The sequence below is a fragment of the Bombina bombina genome, chromosome 1 (genome assembly GCF_027579735.1).
Source record: "Bombina bombina isolate aBomBom1 chromosome 1, aBomBom1.pri, whole genome shotgun sequence".
Classification (NCBI taxonomy): Eukaryota; Metazoa; Chordata; class Amphibia; order Anura; family Bombinatoridae; genus Bombina; species Bombina bombina.
The window spans coordinates 66308216-66332970 of NC_069499.1; the positions used below are offsets into that span (position 1 = coordinate 66308216).

Genomic DNA, 24755 nt, shown 5'->3' on the forward strand with positions numbered 1-24755 from the left:
GGTACGGGAGCGGCGGTTTAGGGGTTAATAGCTTTTTTATTGTTAGGCTAGTGAGGGGGGATAGCGGATAGAGGGTTAGACAGTGCGGGCTATGTTAGGGAGGCGTGTTAGACAGTGCGGGTGTTTTAGACTTTAGTCAGGTTTTATAGGCGCCGGCAGTTTCTAACGTGGCGCAAGTCACTGGCGACGCCAGAAATTTGTACTTGCGCAGATTTCTGGACATCGCTGGTTTGTCAGACTTACAGCACGTTAGCATCTGACGGCGACTTATATGGGATGGCTCGAGTTGCGAGCTGAAACTGCGGGCGACGCCGGTTCCCTCGCTTGCGCCGCAAACTGCGATCTATATCGGATCGCGCCCCTGATTTGCTGCTTAGAAGTCCTTTACAATAGGATGTGGCTACTGAGGAACTTTTGAGGTAAAATATCTTTCTTTTTTACATAGAGATGTTCAGGGGATATTTTCTAGTCAGCTTTTTACAGCTATGCTGCATCACTTTCAAGTGTTTAAAGATTTGGGTATTATGGCCCTTTAATGTGTATGGTACAACATATGAGCTTTACATTTTTGCATTTTTTACACAAATTATATTTTAAAAAGGCCCTCAACAATAATATATGGCAATGCAGCCACAGCAAAAATGTACATCTCCTGCTTTGTATAATGCACCATAACCTGAAAAAGTTTATACAGTTGCCTTAATATGTAAATGCTCACTGCCTCTGTCACAGGCTGTGAAAATACTTGAGCTCCAAGATGGCGGTACCCTTTATGAAGGGACTGAGCTTTAATATCTGGCACCTTTAAGCTATTTAAACAGGAAAACTGATTTGTAAAGGAGCTGCAGGAACAGGATGAATTGCAATAACATATGTGAGTAGTTACTATTTGTAGTTGTGCACAGCAGTTTATTATCCCTTTGAAGTTAAAAAAATAAAAAAGTTTTTGCGTGATTTCTTTCCATGTCTGTGAGTTTGTGATAATCAGACCCTTAGTGAGACTGGAGAGGCAGAAGAACCTGCTAGTTAATCTAGTTTAGTAACCAAGGAAGTACCAATAACTCCATGCAATGTCTCAAATGGTGTATTGTTTTATCCTTTCTATCCATAACATACATTCATATTAGCTGTTATTTACATGTATGATGTCACTTTAATGACTGGATAATTCTGCCCTGTATATTTGTAATTATTTGATGTAACAGAGTTATGCATAGGGAGAAATATTCAGGAAGTGAACTAGAAACTTGAGGACCCAGAGGCATTTTTTAAATTGCTTGTGTGACAGTGCCATCTGTAAGGGGGAGTGGCACTAAAACTAATCAATGGGGACTTGCACACAGCAGCCTTGTCTAATCAACAAGTTAGCTATGAATAGTGAGATAGAGGAAGAAAGATAAAGAGGCAGGGAAGGGAGATTGAGAGAGAGAGAGAGAGAGAAATGGAGAAAGTGAGAGAGAGATGGAGAAAGTGAGAGAGAGAGAGAGCGAGAGAGAGATGGAGAAAGTGAGAGGGAGAGAGAGATAGCGAGAGGAGGAGAGAGAGAGAGAATGTGAGAGCAAGAGAAATAGAGAGAGATGGAGAAAGTAAGAGAAAGAGAGAGAGAGAGAGAGAGATGGAGAAAGTGAGAGAGAGAGAGAGGAGGAGAGATTGAGAAAGTGAGAGCGAGAAAAAGAGAGAGAGAGATGGAGAAAGTAAGAGAGAGAGAGAGAAAGAGAGATGGATAAAGTGAGAGAGAGATAGAGAGAGGAGGAGAGAGAGAGAGAAAGTGAGAGCCAGAGAGAGAGAAGAAGAATGTGAGAGGGAGAGAAAAAGATAGAGAGGGAGAAAATGACAGGGAGAGAGACAGAGAGAAGGAGAGACAGAAAGAGGCAGACACAGAGAGAAGGAGAAAGAGGGAGAGATAGAAAGATAGAAAGAGAAAAGGAGAGAGGGAGAAAGAGGGTTAAAGAGAGAGAGAGAGAGAGAGAGAGAGAGAGAGAGAGAGAGAGAGAGGAAGAGGGAGAGAGTGAGGAGCTGCAGAATCAGGATAAGTACAGAGGTTTTTGTGTGTGCTTAAAAAAATTGTGTCCTAACTCTACCTAAAATTCACTTCAGTCTTACAGTGTTTCCCATTTAAAGTGATTATTTATTTATTGGTATATTTAGAGGTCGATTTATCAACCCCTTCGCCCCGCTACGGCTGCAGGTTCTCACAAGAGAACCTAGAGTCCGTTTTTAACAAGTAGGGGTCATCGGCTGCTTCCCTAATCTTTCGCTACATCTTAGGTGGCAAGATTGACCGGGGAGATTGACAGCTTCTGCAAGTGCGTGATTGGGTGTGCATGGGCGGGATTGCACTTGAGCGCAAAATAGCGCTCGTGTACAATGCTGAATTCCGGCAGTGGAATTCAACCCGCGAGAGGCGCGTATGTGCGTCCCTGTCCACCGCAACTTGATAAATCAACCCCTTAGTAGAGAATCTGACACCAGCCATGAAACCTGTGGGTGGTAACTTACATTTAGGGCTAGATTACAAGTGAAGCGTTAATCTATTGCACGCCCGCAAAGGGACAAATTTGCCTGTTTGCAGACGCGCGATAAATAATCAACCATTACAAGTGGCTGGTTATTGCTACCACGATCTCCCGGTAGCAATTATCGCTTATAAAATTAACCAGAGATCAGATCGCTGGGTAATTTTATAAATGTGCCTCAAATGCTTCTAAAATACAGTGGTGTGTATTTTATTAAAAATTAAAAATTGTAGCATTTTTATTTTTTAATAAAACAATTACTACACCAGGCAGTTTTGGGGGACTAAAGTGCCATTTGTAAGGGGGAGTGGCACTAAAACTAATCAATAGGGACTTGCATGCAGCAGCCTTGTCTAATCAACAAGTAGTGAGATAGCAGAAGAAAGAAAAAGAGGCAGAGAGGAGGGAAGGGAGATTGTGATGGAGAAAGTGAGAGGGAGAGAAAGAAAGAGAGGGAGATAGAGAGAGAGAGAGAGGGAGAGAGAGAGAAAGTGAGAGAGAGAGAGAGAGAGAGAGAGAGAGAGAGGGGGAGAGAGAAAAAAAATTGTTGAAAAAAATAAAAGGCTTATATTTTCATACTGGCAGGCTGTCTGTCAGTACCTAAGATGGGGGTTACCAGGGATCAGATATGGATCAGGGGGTAAGAAGTGTCAGGTGGGAGGCTAATCTCTACACTAAAGCTAAAATTAACCTTTTAAGCTACCCAATTAACCCCTTCACTGCCGGGAATCATATAAGTGTGGTGCGCAGCTGCAATTAGCGCCCTTCTAATTACAAAAAAGCAATGGCAAAGCTATATATGTCTGCTATTTCTGAACAAAGGGGATCCCAGAGAAACTTTTACAAACATTTGTGCCATGATTGCACAAGCTGTTTGTAAATAATTTCTGTGAGAAACCCAAAGTTTGTGAAAAAAGTACAATTTGTTTTTTATTTGATCGCAGTTCGCGGTGAAAAGTTGGCTGTGAAATAGTGGTATAAAATATACCAAAATGGGCCTAGATCAATACCTTGAGTTGTCTACTTAAAATATATATACAGTGTGTGTGTGTGTGTGTGTGTGTGTATGTATATATATATATATATATATATATATATATATACATACACCGAGGGCCGCCTGTATATAGTTTTGACAGGTAAATAAAAAAAACAAGGCTCTACTTCTGTTTAAATGGTGTGATAGCAAAAATGCTAAAAATTCTTGGGTATTTTGGGCAAGTTTTTGTATGAAAGTCCCGGTAGTGAAAGGGTTAAATACACATATATATTATTATATATTTAGTAAAATGTTCAAAAGGCAGATTTTGCTTTACTTCGCCAAGGGGCATTCCCTGAATTTCTGTATGTGGAGAGACAAGCCCAGTGCAATATAGCATTGCATGACATGAGAGTTCTGCTGCATTTACACTTTGTGCTTTCTATTTCATATCACTTTACATTTACGATTACATTTTATTACATTAAAACTTTATTATTTTGTATTTTGTGTACAACAGTGTATTTATGATTGTCATTTTACAAAGTCTGATTATAGTGTTGACTTCACAGAGGCAGAACTCACCAAATTTTCTAAAAAAAGGGAGGAACCTGGAAATCCCAGAGAGATGAGAGATGCCAGATGCCTTCCATAGAAAGCAATGAAGCTCTCTGGGATACAAAATTTCACATGGGAGAGAGAATGTAACTGGAGAACCCAGGGGGCTGATATAAAGGTTCCGTTTTCATCAATTCCAAATTAAACTCAAACTATTTCAATACAATTTAACTTGCTTTTGTCTATATTTTAATATATATTACATTTATGTTAGTTAAAATAAGTGTATTGTAAATTTTGAGCAAACTTCACCTGCATACAGCTGGCGAGACAAATCAGTGATGCCAGATTGTTTAAAAAGCTTCGAAAATTTCACAAGACTTGTGAGAGATCTTCAGATATACCCTTGTAACTGCCCTGTCCCTCCCACTTTCTGAAGCTGTCAGTTTTAGTTTGCAATGCAGCAAATGTGCAATGCAAAGGTGCAATGTATTTGTATATATAAACAGAAATATACAAAGTATGATCCTAATTTGTTACAGTAACACAGAAGCAGTGGCGGTTCTAGACAAATTTTACGAGGGGGGGCCAAGGTGGGGCCAGTGTTGAATCAGAGGGGCACATTAAAAAATGGAAACAAATTACTCCTACTCCGCCTGCAGCAGCAGAACAAATATAGTTTGTGTGCAGAAATTAAATAAATGCATTTAAAAAATGATTGGCTCCAGCACCACAAACTTTCACAAAGTACCTTTAATTTAGGCGTGCACTCATTTCCCCACCAGACTCCGTCTACTTACACTTAGCGTGGCTTGTCTCACTTGTGCTGTTTTAAGGCCAGCCCTGACCGTCCTTAACACCCTACCCCTGGTAGTTCACCAGCCCATGGCGCCACCCCTAGAAATGGCCCTGATGGAGGCATTGAGGCCCCCACCTGGCACACCACAAAAATTTGCTTCACAGCTGGAATTTTTTTCTGGAAGTGGCGGCATACACCCGGCTTGCTTACCGGTTTTTGCAATCCTAGGAACTAGTGGATTGCACGAACCGGTAAGCAAGCCGAGTGTATACAGCCACTTCCAGAAATAAATTCCAGCTGCCAAGCTTATTTTTGTGGTGAGCTGGGTGGGTGCCGTAATGCCTCCATATTATGCCTGTGCAGTGCTCAGTCCACTCCTGCATGCCCAGATATTGACTCACTGTGTGTTGACTGTTCACTACCCACAGTCCGGTCTCTTCCACAGCCACTCTTTCCGCGCCAGCAGTAGGATGAATGCTTCCTCCAGGCTCCACAAGAAGAGTGACATGGTAAGTCATGTCACTGAGCAGACCTGATTGGCTCCCGAGGCTATGGAGAGCAGCCTCTATTGGGAGCGTATTGGGGCGTGAATAGAACAGCAGCCCACAGGCAATGTGGGACAGACGAACTCAGGGGGGGCCAGGGGCATTTTTACAGGGGCGTGGCCTCTGTAGGCCCCCGTGTAGAACCGCCACTACACAGAAGTGTAACAAAACTCTCATATCACTTAGTGCGGTATTGCACTGGGCTTGTCTCTCCTTCATACATAGAAATGAGAGAGATCTTTCCAAGCTGGAGAAACTTTGAACATCAGGGCATCAATCACTGGATTCAAGGGCAAACATATTCACCAATTAAAACTTTACTTTTTTTTATTAAACCACTAAAATAGGAAACACAATTTAAAACCTAGGACTAAAATATAGCCCAATATACCTAAGTGTATACAGGAGGGGAGTGATTGTGACAGGTCTTGAAGTGAGATTACGAACCCCACAATACTTTTTAATGAGACTTAATATAGCCTGATTTAGCCTGCTAAACTAAACCAGTATAATAATAAATGAAAGTACAATAGATTTGATTAACTTTATAATACTGTACTATAACTTTGGTAAGGTTATATAGCAGCCCACTACGTTTGTGATACAATCAAATGATAAAATAATAGATATGTTTTGATATTTTTATATATTATATTACTGTATCAATCTTGCGGCAAAGGGACTTATTTAAAGGGATAGTATAGTCAAAATTAAACTTTCATAATTCAGATAGAGAATGCAATTTTAAGCAACTTTCTAATTTACTCCTATTATCAATTTTTTTTTTCATTCTCTTGGTATCTTTATTTGAATGTAAGCTTAGGAGCTGGCCATTTTTGGTTCAGCACCTGGGTAGCGCTTGCTGATTGGTGGTTACATGTCTTGCATTATTATATAGTGCAGAGTGTTGTGTTTATTAGTGCACTAGGCAATAAGCCTGCCCAGAGGTCATTCTATGTTTAAAAAATACAAACCCCCAAGCTAAAGTTACAAAAAATAAAACAGTAAAATTACAGAAAAAAATAAACAAAGCTATCCAAAATAAAAAAATTAAACCTAAACTAATACCCCTATAAAAATACCCCCCCAAATAAAAACACCCTCTAAACTACCAATAGCCCTTCAGAAGGGCCTTTTGTAAGTAAGTTAAACAGCTCTTTTACTTACAAAAATTACCAATTACCCCCGAACAGTAAAACCCCCCACCCAACCAACCCCCCCAAAATAAAAAAACTAACACTAAAAAAAACCTAAACTACCCATTGCCCCTAAAGGGGCATTTGTATGGGCATTACCCTTACAAGGGCATTCAGTTATTTTACTGCCTTAAAAGGGCAATCAGTTTTTTTTTACAGCCCATTAAATCCCTTATCTTATTTTGTTTTTTTAAAAAAAAAACTAAAACTAAGACCCAAATAGGTACTCGTCGTTCCTGAAGTCCGGCAGAGAAGGTCTTCTTCCAGGCGCCTCCGACATCTTCTATCTTCATCCTGTGCGAAGGAGGCACGGTGCGGAGCGGTCTTCCCCTATGCTCAGATCCGGAGCAGCGGTCCTCAATAACGATTCTCAGTGGTGGTCCTCAGCAGCAGTCTTCAGCGGCGGCGATCCTCAGCAGCGTGGGTGCTCCTCTTCATCCGATTGTCTGTCGTACACTGAAAATTGAATGCAAGGTACCGCATTCAATTTGGGGTAACTTTCATTCCTATTGGCTGAAATTTTGAAATCAGCCAATAGGATTAGAGCTACTGAAATCCTATTGGCTGTTCAAATTAGCCAATTAGATTTCAGTAGCTCTCATCATATTGGCTGATTTCAAAATTTCAGCCAGTAGGAATGCAAGGTACCTCAATAAATATGGGGTAACTTGCATTCAATCTTCAGTGTGCGACGCACAATAGCATGAAGAGGAGCCTCCACGCCGCTGAGAACCACCGCCGATGAAGACCGCCGCTGAGGACCACCAATGAGGACCACTGCTGAGGATCTGTGCATCAGGGAGCCAGCTCCGCGCCGCCTGGTAGAAGACCTCTGCCAGACTTCAGGAACTGTGAGTACCTATTTGGGGCTTAGTGTTAGGAATTTTTTTTCTTTCATTTTTTTTTTTTTTTAAAGGGACAGTCTACACCTATACAAACATTCGCCCATAACTTAGATCCGTTGCCGATTTTCATAACGCACCCCTTCAACCCTAACGAGTCAGCGACACAACTGAAGTTATTTGAAATCAAAAGTTAGATTTAGACAGTTAGAAATGGCCGCCCAACTCCGCCTATGAACGACATCATACACTGTGTTAATGTCAATGGTCCAATCAAAAGTGGATCACTTGTTAAAATTGTGTCTCGCGCTTTCATAGTTTCGGGTAAACGCAACAGTAGTGGAACCAAATAACCGGAACCAAAACATCTTTCAAATGTATTGTGTAAGTATATTGAGAAACTGTGATACGCTTTATTTATTTTTATTCCAGATGCGCAGACGGACTTCCGCTTCCTCATTTCCCTAAAGATGCACATGCGTATTTTGATAGTCCCGATGTAACTTGGTGCTACGTGCACGAGTGTTAGCTAGAAAGAATACACCACTATAAGGTAGGTGAAGAAGTGATTGAGTGAAGTTTATCGGCCAATTTTAACGAATAAAATATAACTTTTGATTTTAAATAACTTCAGTTGTGTCGCTGACTCATTAGGGTTGAAGGGGTGCGTTATGAAAATTGGCAATGGATCTAAGGTATGGGCGAATGTTTGTATAGGTGTAGACTGTCCCTTTAAGATTAAGGATTTAATGTGCTGTAAAAGAGCTGATTGCCCTTTTAAGGGCAATGCCCATACAAATGCCATTTTAGGGGCAATGGATAGTTTAGGTTTTTTTAGTGTTAGTTTTTTTTGGGGGGGGGTTTTGGTGGGGGGGTTACTGTTAGGGGGGATTTAGTAATTTTTAAATGTAAAAGAGCTGTTTAACTTAGGGCAATGCCCTACAAAAGGCCCTTTTAAGGGCTATTGGTAGTTTAGTTTAGGGGGTGTTTTTTATTTTGGGGGGCTTTTTTATTTTCATAGGGATTAGGTTAATTTGATTTATTTTTGATAATTTTGTTTATTTTTTCTGTAATTTTAGAGTTTTTTTGTTGTTGTAATTTTAGATTATTTTTTTGTAATTTAATGTTAGGGATTTATTTAAAGGGCCCATATACACCAATTTTCATATAACTGCATGTAATAGACACTACTATAAAGAATAAGATACACAGATATTGATATAAAAATCCAGTATAAAACTGTTTAAAAATTTACTTAGAAGCTCTCAGATTAGCTCTGTTGAAAAGATAGTTGGAAAGCCCACTGCAAGCAGGAAATAAGACACTCCCCCCTTCTTTTGCATATGAAAATACCCTTTACACAAACAGGAGCAAACTAGAGTAGGTATACTTTGGTATTCTCTTAAAACTTTGGGGATTGGTTAGGAGTCTGATAATCAGAACAATGTTATTTAAAAATAATCAAAACTATTCATTTAAAAAAACAAAACAATTTTATGGGCTATATAAATAGATCATCTACAAAACATTTATGCAAAGGAAAAATGAGTGTATAATGTCCCTTTAAGTGTAATTTAGTATTGGGGTTAATGTAGGGGGTGTTAGGTTAGGGGGCTTACTAATTAAATTAGTTATTTGCGTTGTGGGGGGTTGACAGTTTAGGAGTTAATAGGTTAATTAGGTTTATTGCGATGTGGGGGTTTTGCGGTTTAAGGGTTAATAGGTTAATTGCGATTTGGGGTTTTTGCGGTTTAGAGGTTAATAGGTTAATTAGGTTTATCGCGATGTGGGGGTTTTGCGGTTTAGGGGTTAATAGGTTAATTTGGTTTATGGCGATGTGGGGGGTTGGTGGTTTAGGAGTTAATAGGTTATTTAGGTTTATTGCGATGTGGGGGTCTGTCGGTTTAGGGGTTAATTAGGTTTATTACGATGTGGGGGGGTTGGCTGTTAAGGGGTTAATATTTTAATTATGTTATTTGCGGATTAGGGGTTAATTACTTAACTATTTTGCGATGTTGGCGGTTTTTGTCTTTGTTAATACTTTTTGCGAAAGGTTAGATTTTTTTTGTTATACTTTGTGCGGACGGTTAGTTTTTTTTTTATTTCTTGCAGGCAGTTACGTGTTTTTTCGTTGTTTCGTGTGGCCGGTTGCATGTTTTTTTTTTAAGGCTTCAGGTTTGCTTACACTGCATCCAGGTGGAAAGAATTCTTTCACCACCCTGCCATTTTCTGAATCCACCAGGATGCAGCTTCGCTGCATCCAGGGGGATTCATTTGGCTGCGCGCGCAGCCAACATTCTTTTGGCTGCCTCACATAGCCATTAGCCAACATTAGTATATAGATACAATGCATTATCATACAGCGCAGAGTGTTGTGTTTATTAGTATATAGATACAATGCACTATCGTACAGCGCAGAGTGTTGTGTTTATTAGTATATAGATACAATGCATTATCATACAGCGCAGAGTGTTGTGTTTATTAGTATATAGATACAATGCACTATCGTACAGTGCAGAGTGTTGTGTTTATTAGTATATAGATACAATACATTATCATACAGTGCAGCGTGTTGTGTTTATTAGTGTATAGATACAATACATTATCATACAGTGCAGCGTGTTGTGTTTATTAGTATATAGATACAATGCACTATCGTACAGTGCAGAGTGTTGTGTTTATTAGTATATAGATACAATGCATTATCATACAGTGCAGAATGTTGTGTTTATTAGTGTATAGATACAATGCATTATCATACAGTGCAGAATGTTGTGTTTATTAGTATATAGATACAATGCATTATCATACAGCGCAGAGTGTTGTGTTTATTAGTATATAGATACAATGCATTATCATACAGCGCAGAGTGTTGTGTTTATTAGTATATAGATACAATACATTATCATACAGTGCGAGTGTTGTGTTTATTAGTATATAGATACAATGCACTATCGTACAGTGCAGAGTGTTGTGTTTCTTAGTATATAGATACAATGCATTATCATACAGTGCAGAGTGTTGTGTTTATTAGTATATAGATACAATGCATTATCATACAGCGCAGAGTGTTGTGTTTATTAGTATATAGATACAATGCACTATTGTACAGTGCAGAGTGTTGTGTTTATTAGTATATAGATACAATGCATTATCATACAGTGCAGAGTGCTGTGTTTATTAGTATATAGATACAATGCACTATCGTACAGTGCAGAGTGTTGTGTTTATTAGTATATAGATACAATGCATTATCATACAGTGCAGTGTTGTGTTTATTAGTATATAGATACAATGCATTATCAAATAGTGCAGAGTGTTGTGTTTATTAGTATATAGATACAATGCACTATCGTACAGTGCAGAGTGTTGTGTTTATTAGTATATAGATACAATACATTATTATACAGTGCGAGTGTTGTGTTTATTAGTATATAGATACAATGCATTATCATACAGTGCAGTGTTGTGTTTATTAGTATATAGATACAATGCATTATCATACAGTGCCGAGTGCTGTGTTTATTAGTATATAGATACAATGCACTATCGTACAGTGCAGAGTGTTGTGTTTATTAGTATATAGATACAATGCACTATCGTACAGTGCAGAGTGTTGTGTTTATTAGTATATAGATACAATGCACTATCGTACAGTGCAGAGTGTTGTGTTTATTAGTATATAGATACAATGCACTATCGTACAGTGCAGAGTGTTGTGTTTCTTAGTATATAGATACAATGCATTATCAAATAGTGCTGAGTGTTGTGTTTATTAGTATATAGATACAATGCATTATCATACAGTGCAGAGGGTTGTGTTTATTAGTATATAGATACAATGTATTATCAAATAGTGCAGAGTGTTGTGTTTATTAATATATAGATACAATGCATTATCATACAGTGCATAGTGTTGTGTATATTAGTATATAGATACAATGCATTATCATACAGTGCGAGTGTTGTGTTTATTAGTATATAGATACAATGTATTATCAAATAGTGCAGAGTGTTGTGTTTATTAGTATATAGATACAATGCATTATCATACAGTGCAGAGGGTTGTGTTTATTAGTATATAGATACAATGTATTATCAAATAGTGCAGAGTGTTGTGTATATTAGTATATAGATACAATGCATTATCATACAGTGCAGAGTGCTGTGTTTATTAGTATATAGATACAATGCATTATCATACAGTGCGAGTGTTGTGTTTATTAGTATATAGATACAATGTATTATCAAATAGTGCAGAGTGTTGTGTTTATTAGTGTATAGATGCCTTGCATTATCAAATAGTGCAGAGTGTTGTGTTTATTAGTATATAGATACAATGCACTATCGTACAGTGCAGAGTGTTGTGTTTATTAGTATATAGATACAATGCATTATCATACAGTGCAGAGTGTTGTGTTTATTAGTATATAGATACAATACATTATCATACAGTGCGAGTGTTGTGTTTATTAGTATATAGATACAATACATTATCATACAGTGCAGAGTGCTGTGTTTATTAGTATATAGATACAATGCATTATCATACAGTGCAGAGTGCTGTGTTTATTAGTATATAGATACAATGCACTATCGTACAGTGCAGAGTGTTGTGTTTCTTAGTATATAGATACAATGCATTATCAAATAGTGCTGAGTGTTGTGTTTATTAGTATATAGATACAATGCATTATCATACAGTGCAGAGGGTTGTGTTTATTAGTATATAGATACAATGTATTATCAAATAGTGCAGAGTGTTGTGTTTATTATTGTATAGATGCCTTGCATTATCTTATTTCGCATTGTTGTGTTTATTAGTGTATAGATGTCTTGCATTATCATACAGTGCAGTGTTGTGTTTATTAGTGTATAGATGCCTTGCATTATCATACAGTGCAGAGTGTTGTGTTTATTACTGTATAGATGCCTTGTATTATCATACAGTGCATAGTGCTGTGTTTATTAGCGTATAGATGCCTTGCATTCTCATATAGTGCAGAGTGCTGTGTTTATTAGTGTATAGATGCCTTGCATTATCATATAGCGCAGAGTGCTGTGTTTATTATTGTATAGATGCCTTGCATTATCATACAGTGCAGAATGTTGTGTTTATTAGTGTATACTGTATATGCCTTGCCTTATCAAATAGTGCAGAGTGTTGTGTTTATTAGTGTATAGATGCCTTCAATTATCATACAGTGCAGAGTGTTGTGTTTATTAGTATATAGATACCTTGCATTATCAAATAGTGCAGACTGTTGTGTTTATTAGTGTATAGATACAATGCATTATCAAATAGTGCAGTGTTGAGTTTATTATTATATAGATACAATGCATTATCATACAGTACAATATAACAAAAAAAATGTACAGATAATGCAAGATGGTAAATACAATATTTTGTTACAAATGAACTAAGAACTGATACTCTCCTTTAAATTGGACCGCTGCCTTCTTACAGCCTCTCCCCAAGGACTGTGATAGAAATGAAGTAGTAGTGGTAGATGGCGCAGGTCTATTGGAAATTTTAATCTCTCTAATGAATAAAGAGAGAAAAAGGCTTGGGGTGTGTATAAAAGCCAATTAATAAAGGTGCAGTATACTCACTTCATAAGTTGCATGATATCTGCTGGTCTGGAGTGTGCTGCTCTGATATCTGATGGTGATAGTCCAAAGGATATCCAAGCACTGGGGGTAAGGTGGAAACTCCAATGAGAGATATATCAATATATAATGATAAAAATATGTAGTAACTTACTCCATAGAAAGGAGATTCCAACCGTCACAGCAAAAAAGACATTTATAAACGTCTTTTTCAAGAGCAAAAGTAAAAACAAGTTAAAACAATTGTTTAAGAAGTTAAACTCTTTAATTGTTTTAACTTGTTTTTACTTTTGCTCTTGAAAAAGACGTTTATAAACGTTGAAACGCATTGAGCTAATAAATATTCTTTTACCTAAGCTGGAAGATTGTGAACTTTTTTGCTGTGACGGCTGAAATCTCCTTTCTATGAAGTAAGTTACTACATATTTTTATCATTATATATTGATATATCTCTCATTGGAGTTTCCACCTTACCCCCAGTGCTTGGATATCCTTTGAACTATCACCATCAGATATCAGAGCAGCACACTCCAGACCAGCAGATATCATGCAACTTATGGAGTGAGTATACTGCACCTTTATTAATTGGCTTTTATACACACCCCAAGCCTTTTTCTCTCTTTATTCATTAGAGAGATTAAAATTTCCAATAGACTTGCGCCATCTACCAATACTACTTCATTATCATACAGTGTTGTTTATTGGTATATAGATACAATGCATTATCATAAAGTGCAGAGTGTTGTGTTTATTAGTATATAGATACAAGGGCCTCTAGTTATGAAGCTCCTTACGTACCTGCCTTCACCGGCCCTAATACGCTTGCCTAAGCGCGCCTCACATCGCCTGTCAAAAAGCCGTGCACCAAGTACGGGGAGATGAGCAGCGCACTGTGATAGTTATCAATCATCAATCTCGCTGCTCTTCGGCTTTTTAACAGCTTTATTGATACCCCTGTCACTAAGCACTCACACTATACTATACTGTTCTACCCCCTATTCCGGCGCCCCCGGAGCCCCCCGCAACGAAGTAAAGTTATTAACCCCTAAACCGCTGTCCCGGACCCTGCCGCAACTATAATAAATATGTTAACCCCTAAACCGCTGCTCCTAGACCCCGCCGCAACTATAATAAATATATTAACCCCTAAACCGCTGCTCCCGGACCCCTCCGCAACTATAATAAATATGTTAACCCCTAAACCGCCGCTCCCGGACCCCGCCGCCACCTACATAATACCTATTAACCCCTAGACTGCCCCCCCTATACCGCCGCCACCTATAATACATTTATTAACCCCTATCCTGCCCCCCTACACTGCTGCCACTATAATAAAATTATTAACCCCAAAACTTAAGTCTAACACTAACCCTAACACCCCCCTAACTTAAATATTAAATAAATAAATCTAAATAATATTACTCTTATTAACTAAATTAATCCTATTTAAAAATAAATACTTAACTCTAAAATAAACCCTAATATAGCTACAATATAACTAATAGTTACATTGTAACTATTTTAGGATTTATTTTTATTTTACAGGCAACTTTGTATATATTTTAACTAGGTACAATAGCTATTAAATAGTTATTAACTATTTAATAGCTACCTAGTTAAAATAAAGACAAATTTACCTGTAAAATAAAAACTAACCTAAGTTACAATTACACCTAACACTACACTATCATTAAATAAATTATTCCAATTTAAAACTAAATACTTACCTGTAAAATAAACCCTAAGATAACTACAATGTAATTAATAATTACATTGTAGCTATCTTAGGATTTACATTTATTTTACAGGCAACTTTGTATTTATTTTAACTAGGTACAATAGCTATTAAATAATTATTAACTATTTAATAACTACCTAGCTAAAAGAAATGCAAAATTACCTGTAAAATAAATCCTAACCTAAGTTACAATTAAACCTAACACTTCACTATAATTAAATTATTTAAATAAATTAGCTACCAATACCTACAATTAAATACAATTAAATAAACTAAACTAAATTAAAAAACAAACAAACACTAAATTACAGAAAAAAAAATATTACAAGAAGTTTATACTAATTACACCTAATCTAAGCCCCCTAATAAAATAATAATAAAAAAAAAATAATAAAAGTTCCTACCCTATTCTACATTACCAAGTAACCAGCTCTTTTACCGTCCCTTAAAAGGGCTTTTTGCTGGACATTGCCCCAAAGTAATCAGCTCTTTTGCCTGTAAAAAAAAATACAACCCCCCCAACATTAAAACCCACCACCCACATAACCCTACTCTAACCCACCCAAACCCCCCTTAAATAAACCTATCACTAACCCCCAGAAGATCTCTCTACCTTGAGTCGTCTTCACCCAGCCGGGCTGAAGTCTTCATCCGATGGGGCAGAAGATGACATCCAGACCGGCAGAAGTCTTCATCCTATCCAGCCAGAGAGGATATCCGGACCGGCAGACATCTTCATCCAAGCGGCATCTTATATCTTCATCCATCCGACGAGGAGCGGCTCCATCTTCAAGACCTCCGGCGCGGAACATCCTTCCTGCACGACGACTACCCGACGAATGGCTGGTCCTTTAAATGACGTCATCCAAGATGGCGTCCCTCGAATTCCGATTGGCTGATAGGATTCTATCAGCCAATCGGAATTAAGGTAGGAAAAATCTGATTGGCTGATGCTATCAGCCAATCAGATTGAAGTTCAGATTTTTCAATCCGATCAGCCAATAGAATGCGAGCTCAGTCTGATTGGCTGATTGGATCAGCCAATCGGATTGAACTGGATTCTGATTGGCTGATTCCATCAGCCAATCAGAATATTCCTACCTTAATTCCGATTGGCTGATAGAATCCTATCAGCCAATCGGAATTCGAGGGACGCCATCTTGGATGACGTCCCTTAAAAGAACCTTCATTCGGCTAGTAGGCGTCGGGAGAAGAGGATGTTCCGCGTCGGATGGAAGAAGATGGCTCCCGAAGAAAGAAGATTGAAGATGCCGTTGATAGAAGACTTCATCCTGATCATGGACCTCTTCAGCTCCCGCTTGGATGAAGACTTCATCCGGATCATGGACCTCTTCAGCTCCCGCTTGGATGAGGACTTCAGCCGGATCATGGACCTCTTCAGCCCCCCGCTTGGGCTTGGATCAGGACATCGGAGGAGCTCTTCAGGACGGATCGGTGAACCTGGTATGGTGAAGATAAGGTAGGAAGATCTTCAGGGGCTTAGTGTTAGGTTTATTTAAGGGGGGTTTGGGTTAGATTAGGGGTATGTGGGTGGTGGGTTGTAATGTTGGGGGGGGGTATTGTATGTTTTTTTTACAGGCAAATGAGCTGAACTTCTTGGGGCATGCCCCGCAAAGGGCCCTGTTCAGGGCTGGTAAGGTAAAAGAGCTTTGAACTTTAGTAATTTAGAATAGGGTAGGGCATTTTTTATTTTGGGGGTCTTTGTTATTTTATTAGGGGGCTTAGAGTAGGTGTAATTAGTTTAAAATTGTTGTAATATTTTTCTTATGTTTGTAAATATTTTTTTATTTTTTGTAACTTAGTTCTTTTTTATTTTTTGTACTTTAGTTAGTTTATTTCATTGTAGTTATTTGTAGATATTGTATTTAATTAATGTATTGATAGTGTAGTGTTAGGTTTAATTGTAGGTAATTATAGGTATTTTATTTAATTAATTTAATGATAGTATAGTGTTAGGTTTAATTGTAACTTAGGTTAGGATTTATTTTACAGGTAATTTTGTAATTATTTTAACTAGGTAGCTATTAAATAGTTCTTAACTATTTAATAGCTATTGTACCTGGTTAAAATAATTACAAAGTTGCCTGTAAAATAAATATTAATCCTAAAATAGCTACAATGTAATTATAATTTATATTGTAGCTATATTAGGATTTATTTTACAGGTAAGTATTTAGCTTTAAATAGGAATAATTTATTTAATAAGAGTTAATTTATTTCGTTAGATTAAAATTATATTTAATTTAGGGGGGTGTTAGTGTTAGGGTTAGACTTAGCTTTAGGGGTTAATCCATTTATTAGAATAGCGGTGAGCTCCGGTCGGCAGATTAGGGGTTAATAATTTAAGTTAGGTGTCGGCGATGTTAGGGAGGGCAGATTAGGGGTTAATACTATTTATTATAGGGTTAGTGAGGCGGATTAGGGGTTAATAACTTTATTATAGTAGCGGTGCGGTCCGCTCGGCAGATTAGGGGTTAATAAGTGTAGGCAGGTGGAGGCGACGTTGAGGGGGGCAGATTAGGAGTTAATAAATATAATATAGGGGTCGGCGGTGTTAGGGGCAGCAGATTAGGGGTACATAGCTATAATGTAGGTGGCGGCGCTTTGCGGTCGGCAGATTAGGGGTTAATTATTGTAGGTAGCTGGCGGCGACGTTGTGGGGGGCAGATTAGGGGTTAATAAATATAATACAGGGGTCGGCGGTGTTAGGGGCAGCAGATTAGGGGTACATAAGTATAACGTAGGTGGCGGTCGGCAGATTAGGGGTTTAAAAAATTTAATCGAGTGGCGGCGATGTGGGGGGGCCTCGGTTTAGGGGTACATAGGTAGTTTATGGGTGTTAGTGTACTTTAGAGCACAGTAGTTAAGAGCTTTGTGAACCGGCGTTAGCCCAGAAAGCTCTTAACTACTGACTTTTTTCTGCGGCTGGAGTTTTGTCGTTAGATTTCTAACGCTCACTTCAGACACGACTCTAAATACCGGAGTTAGAAAAATCCCATTGAAAAGATAGTATACGCAATTGATGTAAGGGGATCTGCGGTATGGAAAAGTTGCGGCTGAAAAGTGAGCGTTAGACCCTTTTTTGAGTGACTCCAAATACCGGAGTTAGCTTAAAACCAGCGTTAGGAGCCTATAACGCTGGTTTTCATGGCTAACGCCAAACTCCAAATCTAGGCCTTAGGGTTTATTTTACAGGTAAGTATTTAGTTTTAAATTAGAATAATTTATTTAATGATAGTGTAGTGTTAGGTGTAATTGTAACTTAGGGTTTTATTTTACAGGTAAATTTGTCTTTATTTTAACTAGGTAGCTATTAAATAGTTAATAACTATTTAATAGCTATTGTATCTAGTTAAAATATATACAAAGTTGCCTGTAAAATAAAAATAAATCCTAAAATAGTTACAATGTAACTATTAGTTATATTGTAGCTATATTAGGGTTTATTTTATAGGTAAGTATTTAGTTTTAAATAGGAATAATTTAGTTAATAAGAGTAATATTATTTAGATTTATTTAATTAATATTTAAGTTAGGGGGGTGTTAGGGTTAGTGTTAGACTTAGGTTTAGGGGTTAATAATTTTATTATAGTGGCGGCGGTGTAGGGGGGGCAGGATAGGGGTTAATTAATTTATTATAGGTAGCGGCGATATAGGGAGGGCAGGATAGGGGTTAATAGGTATTATGTAGGTGGTGGCAGTATAGGGGGGGCAGGATAGAGGTTAATAAATTTATTATAGGTGGCGGTGGTATAGGGGGGGCAGGATATGGGTTAATAGGTATTATGTAGGTGGCGGCGGTATAGGGGTTAATAGGTATTATGTAGGTGGTGGCGGTATGGGGGGCAGGAAAGGGGTTAATAGGTATTATGTAGGTGGTGGCGGGGTCCGGGAGCGGCGGTTTAGGGGTTAACATATTTATTATAGTTGCAGCAGGGTCCGGGAGCAGCGGTTTAGGGGGGAATAACTTTATTTTGTTGCGGCAGTGTAGGGGGTGGTAGATTAGGGGTTAATATGTATAATGTAGGTTGCGGCGGGGTCCGGGAGCGGCGGTTTAGGGGGTAATAAATTTATTTCGTTGTGGCGGTGTAGGGGGGGCAGATTAGGGGTGTTTAGACTCGGGGTACATGTTAGGTTGTTAGGTGCAGACGTTTCCCATAGGAATCAATGGGATATCGGGCAGCAGCGAACATAAGCTTTCGCTATGGTCAGACTCCCATTGATTCCTATGGGATCCGCCGCCTCCAGGGCGGCGGATTGAAATCCAGGTACGCTGGCCCGGAATAGTGGCGAGCGTACCTGCTAGTAGTTTGATAACTACCAAAAGTAGTCAGATTGTGCAGAACTTGCGTTCGGAACATCTGGAGTGACGTAAGCATCGATCTGTGTCGGATTGAGTCCGGCGGATCGAAGCTTACATCACTATATTCTACTTTTGCCGGGCAGTAGGGCTTGATAACTAAGGCGAATCAGCCTCGCCACAAATACGCTGCGGAATTGTGTTTATTAGTATATAGATACAATGCATTATCAAATAGTGCAATGTTGTGTTTATTAGTATACAGATACAATGCATTATCATACAGTGCAGAGTGTAGTGTTTATTAGTATATAGATACAATGCATTATCATACAGTGCAGTGTTGTGTTTATTAGTATATAGATACAATGCATTATCATACAGTGCAGAGTGTTGTGTTTATTAGTATATAGATACAATGCATTATCATACAGTGCAGAGTGTTGTGTTTATTAGTATATAGACACAATGCATTATCAAATAGTGCAGTGTTGTGTTTATTAATATATAGATACAATGCATTATCATACAGTGCAGAGTGTTGTGTTTATTAGTATATAGATACAATGCATTATCAAATAGTGCAGTGTTGTGTTTATTAGTATATAGATACAATGCATTATCATACAGTGCGAGTGTTGTGTTTATTAGTATATAGATACAATGTATTATCATACAGTGCAGAGTGTTGTGTTTATTAGTATATAGATACAATACATTATCAAATAGTGCAGTGTTGTGTTTATTAGTATATAGATACAATACATTATCATACAGTGCGAGTGTTGTGTTTATTAGTATATAGATACAATACATTATCATACAGCGCTAGTGTTGTGTTTATTAGTATATAGATACAATACATTATCATACAGTGCGAGTGTTGTGTTTATTAGTATATAGATACAATGCATTATCATACAGTGCGAGTGTTGTGTTTATTAGTATATAGATACAATGCATTATCATACAGTGCAGAGTGTTGTGTTTATTAGTATATAGATACAATGCATTATCATACAGTGCAGAGTGTTGTGTTTATTAGTATATAGATACAATGCATTATCATACAGTGCGAGTGTTGTGTTTATTAGTATATAGATACAATACATTATCATACAGTGCAGAATGTTGTGTTTATTAGTATATAGATACAATGCATTATCATACAGTGCGAGTGTTGTGTTTATTAGTATATAGATACAATGCATTATCATACAGTGCAGAGTGTTGTGTTTATTAGTATATAGATACAATGCATTATCATACAGTGCAGAGTGTTGTGTTTATTAGTATATAGATACAATGCATTATTATACAGTGCAGAATGTTGCGTTTATTAGTGTATAGATGCAATGCATTATCATACAGTGTAGAGTGTTGTGTTTATTAGTATATAGATACAATGCATTATCATACAGTGCAGAGTGTTGTGTTTATTAGTATATAGATACAATGCATTATCATACAGTGCAGAATGTTGTGTTTATTAGTGTATAGATACAATGCATTATCATACAGTGCAGTGTTGTGTTTATTAGTATATAGATACAATGCATTATCAAATAGTGCATAGTATTGTGATTATTAGTATATAGATACAATACATTATCATACAGTGCGAGTGTTGTGTTTATTAGTATATAGATACAATACATTATCATACAGTGCAGAATGTTGTGTTTATTAGTATATAGATACAATGCATTATCATAAAGTGCGAGTGTTGTGTTTATTAGTATATAGATACAATGCATTATCATACAGTGCAGAGTGTTGTGTTTATTAGTATATAGGTACAATGCATTATCATACAGTGCAGAGTGTTGTGTTTATTAGTGTATAGATACAATGCATTATCATACAGTGCAGAGTGTTGTGTTTATTAGTGTATAGATACAATGCATTATCATACAGTGCGAGTGTTGTGTTTATTAGTATATAGATACAATGTATTATCATACAGTGCAGAGTGTTGTGTTTATTAGTATATAGATACAATGTATTATCATACAGTGCATAGTGTTGTGTTTATTAGTATATAGATACAATGCATTATCATACAGTGCAGTGTTGTGTTTATTAGTATATAGATACAATGCATTATCATACAGTGCGAGTGTTGTGTTTATTAGTATATAGATACAATGTATTATCAAATAGTGCAGAGTGTTGTGTTTATTAGTATATAGATACAATGCATTATCAAATAGTGCAGAGTGTTGTGTTTATTAGTATATAGATACAATGCATTATCAAATAGTGCAGAGTGTTGTGTTTATTAGTATATAGATACAATACATTATCATACAGTGCAGCGTGTTGTGTTTATTAGTGTATAGATACAATACATTATCATACAGTGCAGCGTGTTGTGTTTATTAGTATATAGATACAATGCATTATCATACAGTGCAGAATGTTGTGTTTATTAGTATATAGATACAATGCATTATCATACAGTGCGAGTGTTGTGTTTATTAGTATATAGATACAATGCATTATCATACAGTGCGAGTGTTGTGTTTATTAGTATATAGATACAATGCATTATCATACAGTGCGAGTGTTGTGTTTATTAGTATATAGATACAATGCATTATCACACAGTGTGAGTGTTGTGATTATTAGTATATAGATACAATACATTATCATACAGTGCAGAGTGTTGTGTTTATTAGTATATAGATACAATATATTATCATACAGTGCGAGTGTTGTATTTATTAGTATATAGATACAATGCATTATCATACAGTGCAAGTGTTGTGTTTATTAGTATATAGATACAATGCATTATCATACAGTGCAAGTGTTGTGTTTATTAGTATATAGATACAATGCATTATCATACAGTGCAAGTGTTGTGTTTATTAGTATATAGATACAATACATTATCATACAGTGCAGAGTGTAGTGTTTATTAGTATATAGATACAATGCATTATCATACAGTGCAGAGTGTTGTGTTTATTAGTATATAGATACAATGCATTATCATACAGTGCAGAGTGTAGTGTTTATTAGTATATAGATACAATACATTATCATACAGTGCAGAATGTTGTGTTTATTAGTATATAGATACAATGCATTATCATACAGTGTGAGTGTTGTGTTTATTAGTATATAGATACAATGCATTATCAAATAGTGCATAGTGTTGTGATTATTAGTATATAGATACATAGTATATAGATACAATACATTATCATACAGTGCGAGTGTTGTGTTTATTAGTATATAGATACAATACATTATCATACAGTGCAGAGTGTAGTGTTTATTATTGTATAGATACAATGTATTATCATACAGTGCGAGTGTTGTGTTTATTAGTATATAGATACAATACATTATCATACAGTGCAGAGTGTAGTGTTTATTATTGTATAGATACAATGTATTATCATACAGTGCGAGTGTAGTGTTTATTAGTATATAGATACAATGCATTATCATACAGTGCATAGTGTTGTGATTATTAGTATATAGATACAATGCATTATCAAATAGTGCATAGTGTTGTGTTTATTAGTATATAGATACAATGCATTATCATACAGTGCAGTGTTGTGTTTATTAGTATATAGATACAATGCACTATCGTACAGTGCAGAGTGTTGTGTTTCTTAGTATATAGATACAATGCATTATCATACAGTGCAGAGTGTTGTGTTTATTAGTATATAGATACAATGCATTATCATACAGTGCAGAGTGTTGTGTTTATTAGTATATAGATACAATGCATTATCATACAGTGCAGAGTGTTGTGTTTATTAGTATATAGATACAATGCATTATCATACAGTGCATAGTGTTGTGTTTATTAGTATATAGATACAATACATTATCATACAGTGCGAGTGTAGTGTTTATTAGTATATAGATACAATGCATTATCAAATAGTGCATAGTGTTGTGATTATTAGTATATAGATGCAATGCATTATCATACAGTGCATAGTGTTGTGATTATTAGTATATAGATACAATGCATTATCAAATAGTGCATAGTGTTGTGTTTATTAGTATATAGATACAATGCATTATCATACAGTGCAGTGTTGTGTTTATTAGTATATAGATACAATGCACTATCGTACAGTGCAGAGTGTTGTGTTTCTTAGTATATAGATACAATGCATTATCATACAGTGCAGAGTGTTGTGTTTATTAGTATATAGATACAATGCATTATCATACAGTGCAGAGTGTTGTGTTTATTAGTATATAGATACAATGCATTATCATACAGTGCATAGTGTTGTGTTTATTAGTATATAGATGCCTTGCATTATCATACAGCGCAGAGTGTTGTGTTTATTAGTATATAGATACAATGCACTATCATACAGTGCAGAGTGTTGTGTTTATTAGTATATAGATACAATGCATTATCATACAGTGCGAGTGTTGTGTTTATTAGTATATAGATACAATACATTATCATACAGTGCAGAGTGTTGTGTTTATTAGTATATAGATACAATACATTATCATACAGTGCTAGTGTTGTGTTTATTAGTATATAGATACAATGCATTATCATACAGTGCAGAGTGTAGTGTTTATTAGTATATAGATACAATGCATTATCATACAGTGCATAGTGTTGTGTTTATTAGTATATAGATGCCTTGCATTATCATACAGCGCAGAGTGTTGTGTTTATTAGTATATAGATACAATACATTATCATACAGTGCAGAGTGTTGTGTTTATTAGTATATAGATACAATGCATTATTATACAGTGCAAGTGTTGTGTTTATTAGTATATAGATACAATGCATTATCATACAGTGCAGAGTGTTGTGTTTATTAGTATATAGATACAATGCATTATCATACAGTGCAGAGTGTTGTGTTTATTAGTATATAGATACAATACATTATCATACAGTGCGAGTGTTGTGTTTATTAGTATATAGATACAATGCATTATCATACAGTGCAGAGTGTTGTGTTTATTAGTATATAGATACAATGAATTATCATACAGTGCAGAGTGTTGTGTTTATTAGTATATAGATACAATGCATTATCATACAGTGCAGAGTGTTGTGTTTATTAGTATATAGATACAATACATTATCATACAGTGCGAGTGTTGTGTTTATTAGTATATAGATACAATACATTATCATACAGTGCAGAGTGTTGTGTTTATTAGTATATAGATACAATGCATTATCATACAGTGCAGTGTTGTGTTTATTAATATATAGATACAATGCATTATCATACAGTGCAGAGTGTTGTGTTTATTAGTATATAGATACAATACATTATCATACAGTGCTAGTGTTGTGTTTATTAGTATATAGATACAATGCATTATCATACAGTGCAGAGTGTAGTGTTTATTAGTATATAGATACAATGCATTATCATACAGTGCATAGTGTTGTGTTTATTAGTATATAGATGCCTTGCATTATCATACAGCGCAGAGTGTTGTGTTTATTAGTATATAGATACAATACATTATCATACAGTGCAGAGTGTTGTGTTTATTAGTATATAGATACAATGCATTATTATACAGTGCAAGTGTTGTGTTTATTAGTATATAGATACAATGCATTATCATACAGTGCAGAGTGTTGTGTTTATTAGTATATAGATACAATGCATTATCATACA

The 24755-nt window shown here is 36.3% G+C and overlaps 1 long non-coding RNA gene across 1 annotated transcript in view; it reads left to right on the plus strand.

Moving 5' to 3' along the window:
* The first annotated feature begins 3039 nt into the window (after nucleotides 1-3039).
* Nucleotides 3040-24755, plus strand: part of LOC128636238 (uncharacterized) — a 43287-nt gene continuing 21571 nt past the window's right edge. The window contains exons 1-2 of the long non-coding RNA XR_008398686.1: nucleotides 3040-3156; nucleotides 7868-7988. This is a non-coding gene — a long non-coding RNA (uncharacterized LOC128636238). The remainder of the gene's footprint in view (nucleotides 3157-7867; nucleotides 7989-24755) is intronic.